The following is a 13,841-nucleotide window of genomic DNA, read 5'->3' on the forward strand; positions in this document are numbered from 1 at the left end:
TTCCAGGGGAGGTGCAGATGAGCTCTTCGTGAAGATGTTTAGGAATGGATTAGTTAACTGCCTTTTGGAAAAAGCTCTGATAAACCTGGTCGTGCCTTAGTGCAGGGGATTGGACCAGAAGGTCTTCTGTGATCTCTTCCAGCCACACATCTGTAACTCTACAGTTGCAGCAGAGTGCCCTCACCACGGAGACAGCACAGACTGGTCTGAGAAAGAGCAAATGACAAAAAGCCGAACAAATGGCAGAGGAAGAGATGCAGCTTTCAGCATCGTACAACAGAAGGAGAACTATCAAAGCACTGCTCAAAGAAGCTAAAAGGATTAGGAAAGCAGCTTAGATAGACTGGAGAAGGGGTGAGTGGTTAGAGTAACTGGGACCAGGCCATAGCAACAAATTAAAAAAAAAAAAAAAAAAAAAGAGCCGGTAGCTTTGTCAACAACAGGTATCCCCAAATCTCCAAGACTCTGAGGGTTTCGTCATCATCACACTGTATTTTAAAAGATAAGCCTGGAATCAGATTACATTAAAATGTCTTATTTTCACTAATGCAGCAGTTCTTGTTTTGGACGGGGCTTGAATTTTTAAGTCACTAGCACAATTTGCAGGAAGCTGGGCATAATGTCAGCACATGGATTTCCTCCCAATGACTACAATCAATTCTTTGTTCCTTGTTCACTTTCTGCAACGTTGAACAAGTTTCTTAAAGATGAACAGCACCTAAACTAAATGGAAAAGAATGGATTTTGTGGGCTGACTGAGTTGTAGACTGAAGACAAGCCAATACTCGAAATAGCTATAAGATAATATTTGGCCTCAAGCATAGGGCTCCTTCTATAGCAGCTATTAATAAAGGATCAAAAATAACTCATGCAATATGCTCTGAAGCTTAAACCTTGGCTCTGCTGGCATACAGGTTGGCACGGTCCTGAAGTCTCCCATCAAGAGACAGACAAATTTACCACTTATCTTTTTCAGCGGAGGGAATGCTTGTTCAGAATAACTCGAGTGATATCACTTTAAAAGACAAACCATTTAGGGCTGCGAAGGTCAAATTCTGTTTGTCAGTCATCCAAGAAAGAAAAGAAAAGCTAGTGCAAACTGCGAAGTAAAGATGAAATCCATCCTTTGCAAGAATACCTAGATACTTTGTTCAGTCAGATACATCAGTTCAGGCTACTGCAAGCCAGGAATAGAAAAAGGCTCAAAAACTCGTGGATTAGCAAGGTGATATCCCGTGCATATACATATTCTTTCTTCCAGGTTAGAGGACACTAACAGTCATTGCAGCCAGTTACCCAAACATCAAATAAAATTGCCTGTTAAATATACAGCATAATTGCCCACCATTTATGCAATATAGTATTACTTAGCCTTCTAAAAATCACTGGGTTTTAATTTTAAAACTGTTGTTTTAACATTTGAGAAGGTATTTGGCCTTATTAATTCTCTCCTTTCTTATTTCTCTTCTTGACTCTAATCTGTAATAAATAACGCCTTTTTAATTATTCATTGTATCATAGAGGGAATCTTCCTGCCACACCATCCTAGAGCCTGGCAATCGGTAGCTTAACTTACAGAGTTAGAATTTATACCCATCAGTTCAGTTTCTGAACATGTCTAAGCTTTTGGCGTGAACTATGTCCTAAAGCAATTAGTTCCACAGCTGAATTTTATGCTGGATGAAAAAAATACTTGTTTTAAAATTCTGATGTCCTTTAATTCTTCCTTGCGGGAAAAACCAGAGATTCCTAATCACATTTTACGTATAATTTTGGATACCTCTATCATATCTGTGTTTGTGGCTTTCCACCAGTTAAAAAGAATCGTAGACAGTTTCGATCTTTCCTTGTTTAGAAATTGCTCCATGACTTTGATCACCTTGCTGTTATTTCCCGTATCTTTCTATTGACTACATTTTTTTGAGATGGTAGAAAGAGGACTACACAAACTAATCTACAGATGGGCACAACATGAACTTATACTGGCTTTATGACTTCTACTTTATTTATTCCTTTCTTAATAATTCCTAATGTTTGATTTGCTTTTTCCCCACTGCAGTATTTCCATGCTATCACATTAAATCCCCAGAAAACCTTTTCCAGCCGGTACCAGCTGGATTAGAATCCACTGTTTCCCCATAAACATTACTTCCTATTTACTGACCAAATTTTGCCAGCCATTTTATCAGCAAATTAGCCAGTATTGTGAAACCCTTCACTGCCAGCTCTCATTTTATTATCCTGAACATGCAGCACCATCAACAAACGGTTACCTCACTCGTTATTCCCTTTCCCATTTCACATATGGGTGTGCAGAGCAGCACAGACTCCAGGGGAGATGCACAGGATAACTCCCCTTCCTCCTGTAAACTGATCTTTTATACCTAGCCTTCGTTTTATCTCTTTCAGACAGTAATTAATCAATGATAAGATCTCTTTTTATTTCACAACAGCTTTGTTTCTTAGGCCTTCCATAGAGAGACCTTGTCAAAAGCGTTTTGGAAATCCAAACATACCACCTCAGCCAGATTTCTCCTCCTCACATGCTTGTTGAGTCCTTTGCATTCATCATTTCCCAAGTTCTTCTTGGAATCCTTTTTGGAAGCTAGCACCGCACGGAGAACTGTCACTTCCCACTGACATGGTCCTGCTGCAGGGATGGTTCTCTGGTAGTTGGTTTTAAGTGGTATGTTAGACACAACATTTGTTCCTCCTGAACAAATACTAGCTGGTGCTGAGACCCAACACTTTTCAGTTGTCTGAGCAGTTCTGGAACCCCTTCTGTCACTACTGCAGCTTGGTAAAGCTCAGAAAGCTGAATTTGTATTTTTTATTTTAAGAGATCTTTGACAGGAGAGACTGAAGGCATGCAGACAGAGTATCACTGAGAAGCAACACAGAACTGTTCGGCACACAATGGCAAAACCGGGACAGATCTGTCATTCGAAACTATTTACTTGAGCTGTATCTAAGACTCCCCAGAAAAAAACCAATACTGTGTGTTCCCTGAATATCTATTACAGTGATTTATGATAGAGAGGAGAAAGCATGCAGGCCACTCCATGCAAAAGATGATACGTCACAAGGAACAATGTATCGTTCTTTCAATTTGAAATAATTAGGATTTAAATTCTCCTAAATCATGACCTTTCAATTTTCTTTATTCAAAGTCCCCCTGTTCCATAGATACAATATGCAGAAGTTTGCATAAGTTGTCAAACAGTGTTATTTTCCTCACCGGTCCCTTCTCCTAGCCAGAAGCTATTCAGCTTGGTCCAAGGGAGGGACTTAAGCTGCCAAAACTCGCTCTCCCCTCGCTGCCCTGCTTGCAGAAGGGCTGGCTTACCAATTACGGGAGCTGCTTAGTCCTACCTACCAGCCAGGTTTCCTCACTTGCTGGCAGGAGCAGTACTTTGCCTGCACCAAGGTTTGGCACTCAAAGCTACGTCTTAAACCCGGCTCCCCGGGGTACCATATCCGTCTGCTGGGCACAAGCCGGGCATACGGGGCCAAACAGCCCTGTCCGATTCTTCACAAGTCTGCGTGGGTGCCAAGGTTAAGCAAAGCTGGACCCTAAGAGATGCTTTTTGCAAGGACATGAGCTAAGCTCTGCTGGGTATGGCTGCTCACTCTTGCAGTTGATCCACAGGGACCAAGCAGCCATCACCCATGGGCTGGCTGCAACAGCTACAGCTACTCATCCCCCTCCACAGAACCTAATCCGTACCCTAGTGCCTCCTGCACCCTCTTTCCATACTCAGATGGCACTGAGCAACAGTTAATATTCGAAGTGCAGCAGTGATTAAATTGGTAGCTGGACTCAAAGTAAAAAGGGCTCCACTGAAGTGGACTCGCAAGCCAAAAATGACAGTTCAGCTTGCTTTCTAGCATTTCCTACAGTGTCAGCCATTCTGCACAGGGGAGCAGCAAGGAGCATTCTTCAGCGACTGGAAGACAATTGCTAAGCCCATTAATAAAATTAAGGTAGCCAAGAAAGATAAGAGAATGCCCCTAGCCTTAGGAGCCACTGATGTCTGTACTGCAAGACGGTTAAGAAGCATCTACCAAAGGGCTAGTAAGAAACAGGAATCCACAATCGTCGTCTCCCTTGGGAGATATTACCTGGCAGTACTTCTTATTGCGTGTCTACTCCTGAAGAAAAGAGGTCACGACTTGCCTTAAAACTGAACTGGTGCTGACAGATAAGCAGTTCTGAATCATTGGTTAAGTCATTGTGCAAGTTTGCACCAAAAAGCGGGGAAGGCATCGCAGGTATGAGACGATAGCAATTGCTCACTAGCAATTGCTCACTAGCAATTGCTCAGCCGTGTTCCTGCACGACTGAACTCTGAAGAAGAGATGAGTCAACTAGAGAGAACCCCTCCTATTGCCTTCCTGGCAGGGACCTCACCTTAAAACTTTAATTTTTTAGAAGGAAAAAAAAAAAATCAGGGAGATAAGGAAATCAGGAAAACACCCTAGAAATGTTTAGTTTGCTGTGCACACGAGTGTCTGGCAGTCGCTACAAAGAGCTACAGGTAAGTAAGACTGAAGTTCCACGCAGTGCATAGTACAGAAACGCTGCAGCTGAGAAGTCTGGTACGACGAGATGGGCACACATGCTAGAAAGAGCGGATGAAAGACCATTCCCAGGAAAAGCAGATTGGTCCTGCTAGCTACATTGTGCAGCACCAGAGCCCCAACCCAGGGAATAAAGAGGAAGGAATGGCCATGGATCACTTTTGGGACAAGGCGGGATGCAGACACGGCCGAGGAGAGAGCTGGCTGATGTCACTGCAAAGTCATTGTCATCTTTCAAAGTTCATGGTGACAAAGGCAGGTTCCTGATGAGATGCAAACACTACCCATCACACAAGAAGGATCCAGGGAACTATGGGCCTGTCAGTCCCACATTAGTCCCTGGAAGGGCTGTGCAGTAAATCTTCCTGAAAGCTATTTCCAGTCGCATACAGGAGGTGGTGGTGACTGGGAACAGCCAGCACGGATTTACCAGTGGCAAATCTTGCCTAACTTGATTGCCCTCCACAATGACAAGCTGGCTGGGTGGATGATGGGAGAGCGCGTGTGGTGCACCTTTGACACCATCTCCGATAGTATTCTTAATAGGCAGATTGGCGAGAGCTGGACTACAGAAGCAGACGATAAGGCGATGGAAAATTGTCTAGAATATCAGGCTCAAAAGGTGATCAGCCGTACAAAGTCCAGCTGGCAGCTGATTACCAGTGGCATCCCTCAGGGCTGATACTGGGCCAATACAATTCAATATCTTTATTAACAAACTTGATTAACATCAATTATGGGACAGAGAGCACTCTCAACAAGTTTGCAGATGATATCAAACTGGTTGGCGTGGCTGGGGCAGGAGATCCTTCTCAGAGGGACCTTCACAGGCTGGAGAAGTGGCCTGACAGAGAGCTTCTGAAGGTCAACCAAGGCAAACGGAAAGTCCTGCCCCTGGGACAGTGTAACTCCTTGCAACAACACAGACTGGGGCAACTGGCTGTAAAGCAACTCTGTAGAAAAAGACCTGCCAAGTTCTCAGGGAGGCAGAGCAGACAAACGAGAGGCAGTCAAGATAACTGCTTTTATGGACTATCAATATAACTGTCTGGAACAGACTCTGACACACAATATTGACTTTCTGCTTCTCAGAAGTCTTTGAAACAGTAATTTTGAACACAACTTCTACCTTTCAAAGCTTGCGCATGGTACACAGATTCCCCTAAAGGCTAACAAGACTGATGAGAATATCAGCACGCAGTAAGTTGAGCTGGCTGGAACACGGTGTAGCTCAGTCGGCTTCGCAAGAACATAGTGAAGAAGCAGAAGCAAGACAAGAACTGAAAGCCAGCATCAATTGATGAAACCAGCTTTGAAGGTTTAACCTAGATTCTACCTCCTTCAGAAGCAAGTCAGCAGCACTTTCTAACCTTCTCCAGAGAAAGCTATTTCAGCTCAGTATTCAAAATTCTGCTTGAAATACTTGCTGTAGACTGCTTAAAAACCACCTCTTGCATCAAAAAAGGAAGATGTTGTGGTAATAGGCTAGAACGTAGCATTTTGTGCCATCAAGTTGCTTTGAAAGCATCTTTGCCAGTGTAATCATTTTTGGTAACTGAAATGCTTATGTTAATGCAACGTGTAGATCATACCAACAGTACAATCACTTGCGATGTTCACTAGAAGACTCAAGCAAGGGCATGTGCGCTTTGCTAGCATAGGAACTTCTGCTGGCATGATCACATCATTTAAAAAAAATTAAATCAGACACTTGGCAAGTCTGTAGTGTTTGTATGATTGTCACGGGTGCAGTTAAACTCCTACCTGGGCTGAGGAGATGCACCTCTTCCTGGACAGGTGTAGGCTGTGCTAATGCAAGCAGTGACCTCAGATTTGGTTGTTATCCACAAAACCACCAAACCTGTCTACACTGGAGAGCATGTCATCTTGCTTCCAGAAACCAGAGAGCAAGTGGGGTAGAAAAATGGCTTGTTAGATAAAAATTTAGAACATTTCATCCTCCAAAACCACAATAGTATTTAAGGTAAATATTCTGATGATTTCTGTTGGCAGAGGGCAGGGTGACTGTTAATGATGTAACTCAGAGCAGTGTCCTGGCTATACCAAAACAATCAAAGCAAGCCCCATTACTCACAGCCTGCTGGGTCAGAGTTCACCTGCCCCAGCAATTTTCCGAGGGAGAAATCCCTATTAACATGTCTTGCATGAAGTATCAAGTTGTCACTCAATATCAATCCATAATTAGTAATCGTTTTGGGTAAAGCTGACAATGAATTCAAATCCTGGAAGGGTAAGAGAAACCCTGCTTCACCCTTTGACTTCAGAATGAAACCACTGCAGCAGTAATTCAGGATGCATCAATTCAAGCGCAAAAACAGTATGGTTAATTCGGTGCAGCTCCGTGTGCGGTCCCTACTAGCTTCAAGCTGGTTTACATCCGTTTGGGTTATGGTATTATATTTACAAGTCCAAACTAAACAGACGTAAGCCAGGTTAGGCCAGCAGAGCCCACACACAAAGTTGCATCAGTTCACTAAATCACTGTTAGAGTCACCTCTGCTAAACCAGCAGTTATGTTTAGACAAGGCCTGATACTACGAGTTGTTGCTATCGCATGATTTCAGATGTAAAAAAGCATAAAGCTTTGTAATGAAATTGCATTAACTGTCTAAGACAGCGAGGAATGGCAAATTATAAATAGGAGGTGGCTTCAGACAGACTGCAGAAATGGACGGTGAGCAATCACTGTGGCAAATCAATGCTCCGGCTCAGAGTACCAGAGAGGGGCCGGGTTTAGTTTTATCCTGAAAAGGCAGTGACACATAAAAGGCTAATGGCAGGTGGTCATTCTGCATTCTGTACATTTCACAAAGATTTATGAGCAAGGCTGAATGCTGGAAAAGCACTGCTGAAACTGCTTGTGTCCCTCTGCAAGGTCAGCTTATTGTATTATGGAAACATTTCTAGTGAGACTCTTACTAGTTAAGACTGTTCCATTTTTTTCAGCTACAGGAAACAAGCTACTAAGAAAATACAGCATTAAAAAAATTTACTCTTAAAGAGTGACTTTTCAGTTATTTTCAGCTGTTTGCGGATCAGCAAAGACTATATTTAAGCTGAGAGCTTAAAGCTGGAAGGAGACTGATCTTTGAAAAATTGGTTTAACTTGAAAATATTTAACAAGAGTACACGTAGATGTATTTTCTAAAATACTAGTCATTTGTAAGTACTGTACATTGTAATTATGATGAATGAAAGCTGTCATGAGAAATTGCGTGGCTGACAGAATCAAGAATTTTGACGTTCAAGATTGTCAACAGCTTGATGAGGAAAGAGAGGCCTGACTCTCGGGATTCGGCTGTCAGCAGTGCGGGATATCATTCTCACTAGCCTGGGAATCTAGAAAACCAAATTGCCTCTGAAAAACATGTTTTAAGAATTAAGTATTTAAGAATGGTCCTGTTTCACCACAGTAAGAGATGCATCTCCGGAGTGGAGGGCGGAAATAAAATTTGGCACCTCTAAGCTGTGCAGGTTGGAGCTCCATCACGCAGTCATGCTCTGAAAAGCTCCAGCAGCGCGGGCAGATCACATCGCCCTCCATTTTCAAGAAGTTGACAGCAGCTTGAAATATTTCTCTGCACAGGCCTGTATGGACTATACTCACCATGAAGTTGTTCTTAAATCCATTCATGCTGAAGTGAGCCCCATAAAAATAGGTGCCTAAATCCCCACCAAATCGTTCCCTCAAAATTCTTATAAACTGAAATTTTCCTGCTAAGGCATACTGAACACCTCCTCCTGCGAGCTGCACCTTTCATCCCTGCGCAGATCAGTTTGCTGCAGCCCAATAAAGGAGATTGCAGGGACAGCTGTTGCACCTCCCTTCAGAAGGACAGCTGAAAATAAACTGCAGACTCAGATCCCAGGATTTATACTGGGCACCTTCACCGTGCTGGGGCCATACCATTATCAGTAGGTCAAACAGTTCACTCATTTGGAGAGCTTGCAACTGGAGGCTGGGGGCTGCTATTCCCCTGAAAGGGTCTGGGTTTCTCTTTTCTTCATTTTTTTATCCGAGCCCTGTGCAGAAACACAATTTTTCAAAAAGCAGAGCAGAGGTTTCAGAGTATTTAATGCTCCCCCTGCCCTCATTTGTATTCAAAAGTTAGAAAGCAAAAAATCTCAATTTATACAACCACTCACATATTCCCCTATCCCAACCTTCTTAAAAAGATTACTTTAATATGCACAGTCTGACAGGCCTTTTTGACTTATGGTATATAATAATCCTCAATTGAGAGCTAGCATACCAACTCAAAAGTCTTATATTTTAATATTAGTCAGTTATTATCTCGGTATATTACGACACACAGCAGTTAAGATGTCTCACAAGCCCCACAGTTCCTGATCTGAATTCTATGTCTCTAAACCTGTTTGCAATAGAAGCAGCTCCCAGCCCCTAAGACTCACCGTTAAAATAAGCAAGAGGCATTATAAATTGCAAAAATAATACCAGGATGATGGTAGTTTCATCTAGGTTACAGCTGAGAGAGTTCTGCACATAAATGTTGCCTTTAATGTTTCAGCAGGTTTCAGCCATGCCAACAGGAGCTGCAAGACACCGCTCTGGAACAGCGAGCACTCCAGGCACTGCATTCATTGCTCATTCCTGCATTTTTTGCTGAGCTGGCTTTCAATCTTACCAAACAATATTGATTCAGACAAGTATGCAGCATTAAAGACTTGTCTCCATCTCTAATGCAGGTTCAAGAATTTTATTTGCAAAAGTCAGAAAGCTTTCAGCATATATTAAGTATAACAAGCTTTCCCTAAAATACCTTCGCTTCCCAAAGGAGATTTCCACATGGGGCCAGAGCTCTGGACCACCCAGCAGCACTGCTCTAGACATGAGAACACAGGACAGCACTAAGGGACCAGGGTCATCACTTCTAGCTGCTGCCATAAAGGAAGTTGTAGCTGAAAATCCCATCAGCTCACTTGCTCACTGTTTATGGGGAGCAACAGAGCTTGACTCATCACTACATAGGATAAACAGAGGCTGAGGAAGGAAACAATGAAGATGCACATTTCCCATCACAAATATCCATCTACTTACTAAAACAGAGTAAGTTTCCTCCCAGCATCCAGTAGCTGAGTGAATGCTGTGGTTGGCTTCAGTTTCCAGAAGCCTCGCTAACCAGTTGAGAAACTGCCCTAACCAAAACAAAGGAAGACTTCCTCCCACTGCTGCAAGGCTCCAAGGCTCTAACTCATTTTGGTTCAAGGTTAGTTTGTTTAGTCTAGAGTTAACTCTGCCCACTTAGGAGATTGTTTTGAAATAGAGATGCAAGTGACAGACAATTGAACCAACCCACAGCGACAAAACATCAAGCCAAAAACGGGACTGAGTAAGCCAAAAGCAAGAAAATAAAAGCATTAGGTTGGTAAAAGAGCACTTCAGATTTTAACTAGCTTTGTCTGATAAATTCCTGGTGTATTGTAGGTAGCTTCCAAGCTTTCTCACTTTATTGAGAGTACATGCTATTGTACTCCCATTTATAAGTGAAATCCAAACAAAAGTATTTCAATTACCCCAGTGACAAACCCTATTTTTGACAGTGTCATATTTCAGTTTGATGAGCAGCATTAAATACAGTACAAACATCTTGCAATTTCTATTTTCATTGGCAGAAGCATACCTTCGGAAAGAAACTTTGCAGAGTGCAGTGGAAAAGGTATGACTCTCCCTAGATAACCTTCTCTTCCTAGGATTAAAGTATTTTTAGGCAATACAGCCACCCAATCTTAAAAAACGTAGCCTGATGTATGACACTATCATCACTGATTAAAAGCTCAGAAGCTAAACTACCTTAAAGTACAGCTGTGATGCCCCAAACATATGCATATGTAGTACCTGAGTACTTCCTTCAAGAGTTTTCACGCCACTGTACGTTGTGTTATATCCCCGCATTTCAAGGCACAAGCTAGCTTTTACTTTTTGGTGATTAACTTCTCCTAGAAGCTGTTGCCGTATGAGCACTCTGTGTGGGTAATGACTGTTGGATCTACCTCAGTTATCCTGTAAAACAAACCCCGGCTGCTTCAGCCACTAGTGCAGTTCCAACCCTTTGCTCCATGCTCTCTAGCAGCGATGTCCTAGCTAGAAAAACCACATAGGAATCCTCTCTTCCTTCCCCTCAGTCACCCGGATTTTGTTCCGGTGTTAGCACCTCCATGATGCTTCCAATAGCCTCCAGACTGCTGTGATTAGGAAGGGTGGTCTGTAACGTGCTACCCCTGGCTGTTTTTGGACTGTCCAAAAATTCTGCTGCCTTCTGCTTTGCTAGGACTGCACACAACATTTGGAAATGAGTAAAGGCCCAAATTTGCTAAGCAGCAACCAAAAATTGACCAGCCTTACTCTGACATGGATGCCGCTTTATAAAGCTCTGAAGAGCAACCAGACATGCCTGCAGTTTTACAGCTCTGGCTCCGAAGCAGGAGCAACTTGAACTGGGACTGCCAGAGAGGTTACAGCCTCCGCTATTTAGCCCAGAATCACTGCGCAAAGCACCTGACTTTTCATGAAGTGGCTTCTGAATAACCACAGGTGCCCAGCACCTGAAAATAAGTCAAGAGCAAGTGCCAAGCTACTTTAAGAGTACTGTAAATGACAGAAACTCGGGAGTTATTTCATGAGCAACTCACTTCTCCGTGGAACAGGCAAAAGAGAAACAGCGGGTAAATCATCAAAGGGCAGCCAAAGGATAAACAATCTTTTCTCTTGTCATCCTGTGAACCAGTCCTTAAAGACAAACAAGCATTGCCTATTACATTTGGAGATGCCTTCCTAACTAGAAGCATCAGATTTTTTTCCCTTAAGACCCAATTTTCATAAAAGTTTACTCTTCGGTTCCATCTGTCACTCAGGGGGAAGAGAAAGCATTTCATGCCCACTTCCCACCATCTGCAAACACGAAACAAGTTCAACTGCGACCAATAGTTTGTTTCACCTACTGGTAGCGGTTTTCTCAATGATTTCTAAATGTTCACTCACATTTAGCTAATATCTCCCTTTCCATTCTGCATTAGACACAAAACCATTGCCAAGAATATACTATAGTCAATTAATTAAGTTAGTCACTGAAAATATGGGATTGATGTTCATCCAGAAGCATTTTGCAAGCACTGAGATAAAGATACACATATAACTGAAGCCACAATAACGATAACAGGCACTGGCCTACGGTGTAGGTTTATGCTGCACCTGATGCCTCCAAAGAGGAAGACGACGCAAGCTAGAGGCCCAGAAACACCACTTGTAATTTAAAAAGTTATTTTTTCAAAGTACAGCTTCAGAGCTATAAATAGCAAAGATAGCTTCTCACCCAGCAAGTACACAATGGTTCTTAGTCATAGTGGCCCAGATACCAGAGAAAGTGTAATTTTACCTTTGTTGAACGCTACGCAACATTTGGGGCCACTGTGCATTTCAAACAAACTAACCCAATTTGTAAGATTGGTCTTAGGTTTTGTAGAAGCAGATGCTGACTCTGGCAAATTAAGTAAATTGACTTTGTTAACCCTTCCATTACCTCAAAAGACATTTACTTGTACAGAGCAAGTCTCACTTAAGTTATTTAACAACAAAAAAAAATAATTTACCCAATCTTTCCTTCAACAAAGCAAACCCTTTTCAATGTGTAGGATCTCCTTCCTTACTGCATGGCAGTTTGGTTTTGCAAGTATTAAATGAGAGCAGACGGTCGCTACCATCTGCCCTGTATCTCATAACGTTATATTTCTAATACTAAAAGAAGTTATTAAAAAAATCCTCACATGTACTACATTCATTTCATTTGTCAACCAGCACTCTGAGGACGCTCAACCTAACTGGACCTCAGCTGTTAGACATATCATTCCCCAAGTAATAAGAAAACAAACATATTTTGGACACATTCAGTGATAAGGAACTCATAACAACCTCCTCAACCACGATAATAAACATTTTCATCTGATGCAGATTTATAGACTCGAGATACACATGTACAACAAAACCTCTAACAAATCAGTGTTTGTTCCATTTGGGTGTGCAAGAACATCTCAGCACTCTTCGGTGTTGTCTGAGACATGCAGATGAGAAAATGTTATTACACCAATGGGACATTGGAACAAAGCTTTTATTAAATTCAAAGTAAGGTCAACCTCCCTTCCTGTAAAGTTTCTGAAGAAACACTTCATGTGAGAGACTTGCTTGTACAGCTAGCATCTGCTTGACTACTCACTCACCTAAAAGCTCTTCCAAGTATCAAGCCCTAGGTGTTACTGTTCAATATGCTACCCGATACTTAGCTCCTAAGACACAATTCTTTACGTATACAGAATTATATTTGCAGCCTGCTTGTCAATATATGGCTTGTCACATATTCAAGAAGTTTGACCTTGCAGAGATAATCGCCCATTGTCTGATGAGTCTAATGCACTTCATGATACACTTTTGGCCAAGCGTCACATTACGTACATCAGCAAGACACCCGGATACTTCTGAAGAGATCATAATCAATCCTGGCCAGAAAACCCTCATGAAGTCATCCCAACTCTACCATACTTCTGTCTACCTTAGATGCAGCCTTCTTGCTGGTCGAAAGGCTTTCAATAACCAGCTCTTCAGTAACTGGCTCTTACTAGTGCCTATACAATTACTTATTTATCTGATAATAAATGTATACATGCTGTATCGGCGATTACTTAAGCAGCGTAATTTATTTGCTATTGCTATACCAAAAAAAAAAAAAAAAGCTGAGCCATTATAAAGTTCACTGCTTTGCCAACTGAAGTCTTATTCAGCCTGACAGTCGGTAAGCTCCTATGCTCTTTGCTTCATAACTTATTTTTGGAACTCCAGAACAAAATGAATAAATATCACTGCCCCTTGTTCACTGACAGCCACGAGCAAGCAAGCTTGTGAACTGAGCTTTTAAATGTCCCAAATGCTTCAGTTCAATAATACCAGCCTAGCAAAGAATAAAACCTAATCAACTCAATTACTGTCCTGCTATTTGTGCTATTAAAGCATTATTCTCTACAAACACATTATTTCCAGATGTTATTCCTGGACTGTGCTTCTTTTCCCGGTCCCATCGCTACACTACATGCTTAATCTACGAGATCTTGAGCTAAGAAAATTTTCTTCCTGAGGCTGGCCCGGATTCAAATCAGATTCGTTTCACTGACCAGATGCAACAATCTGGGACGCTGATTTCACATGCCCTGCTAAATTCTGAATCAGTCTTAGA

At 42.1% G+C, this 13,841-nt stretch overlaps 1 protein-coding gene across 5 annotated transcripts in view; it reads right to left on the bottom strand.

The window, feature by feature from the left end:
* Positions 1–13,841, bottom strand: part of PPP1R12B (protein phosphatase 1 regulatory subunit 12B) — a 126,675-nt gene that overhangs the window by 111,557 nt on the left and 1,277 nt on the right. The gene's annotated exons all lie outside the window — the stretch shown is intronic.

This window comes from Calonectris borealis, chromosome 26, assembly GCF_964195595.1.
Source record: "Calonectris borealis chromosome 26, bCalBor7.hap1.2, whole genome shotgun sequence".
NCBI lineage: Eukaryota > Metazoa > Chordata > Aves > Procellariiformes > Procellariidae > Calonectris > Calonectris borealis.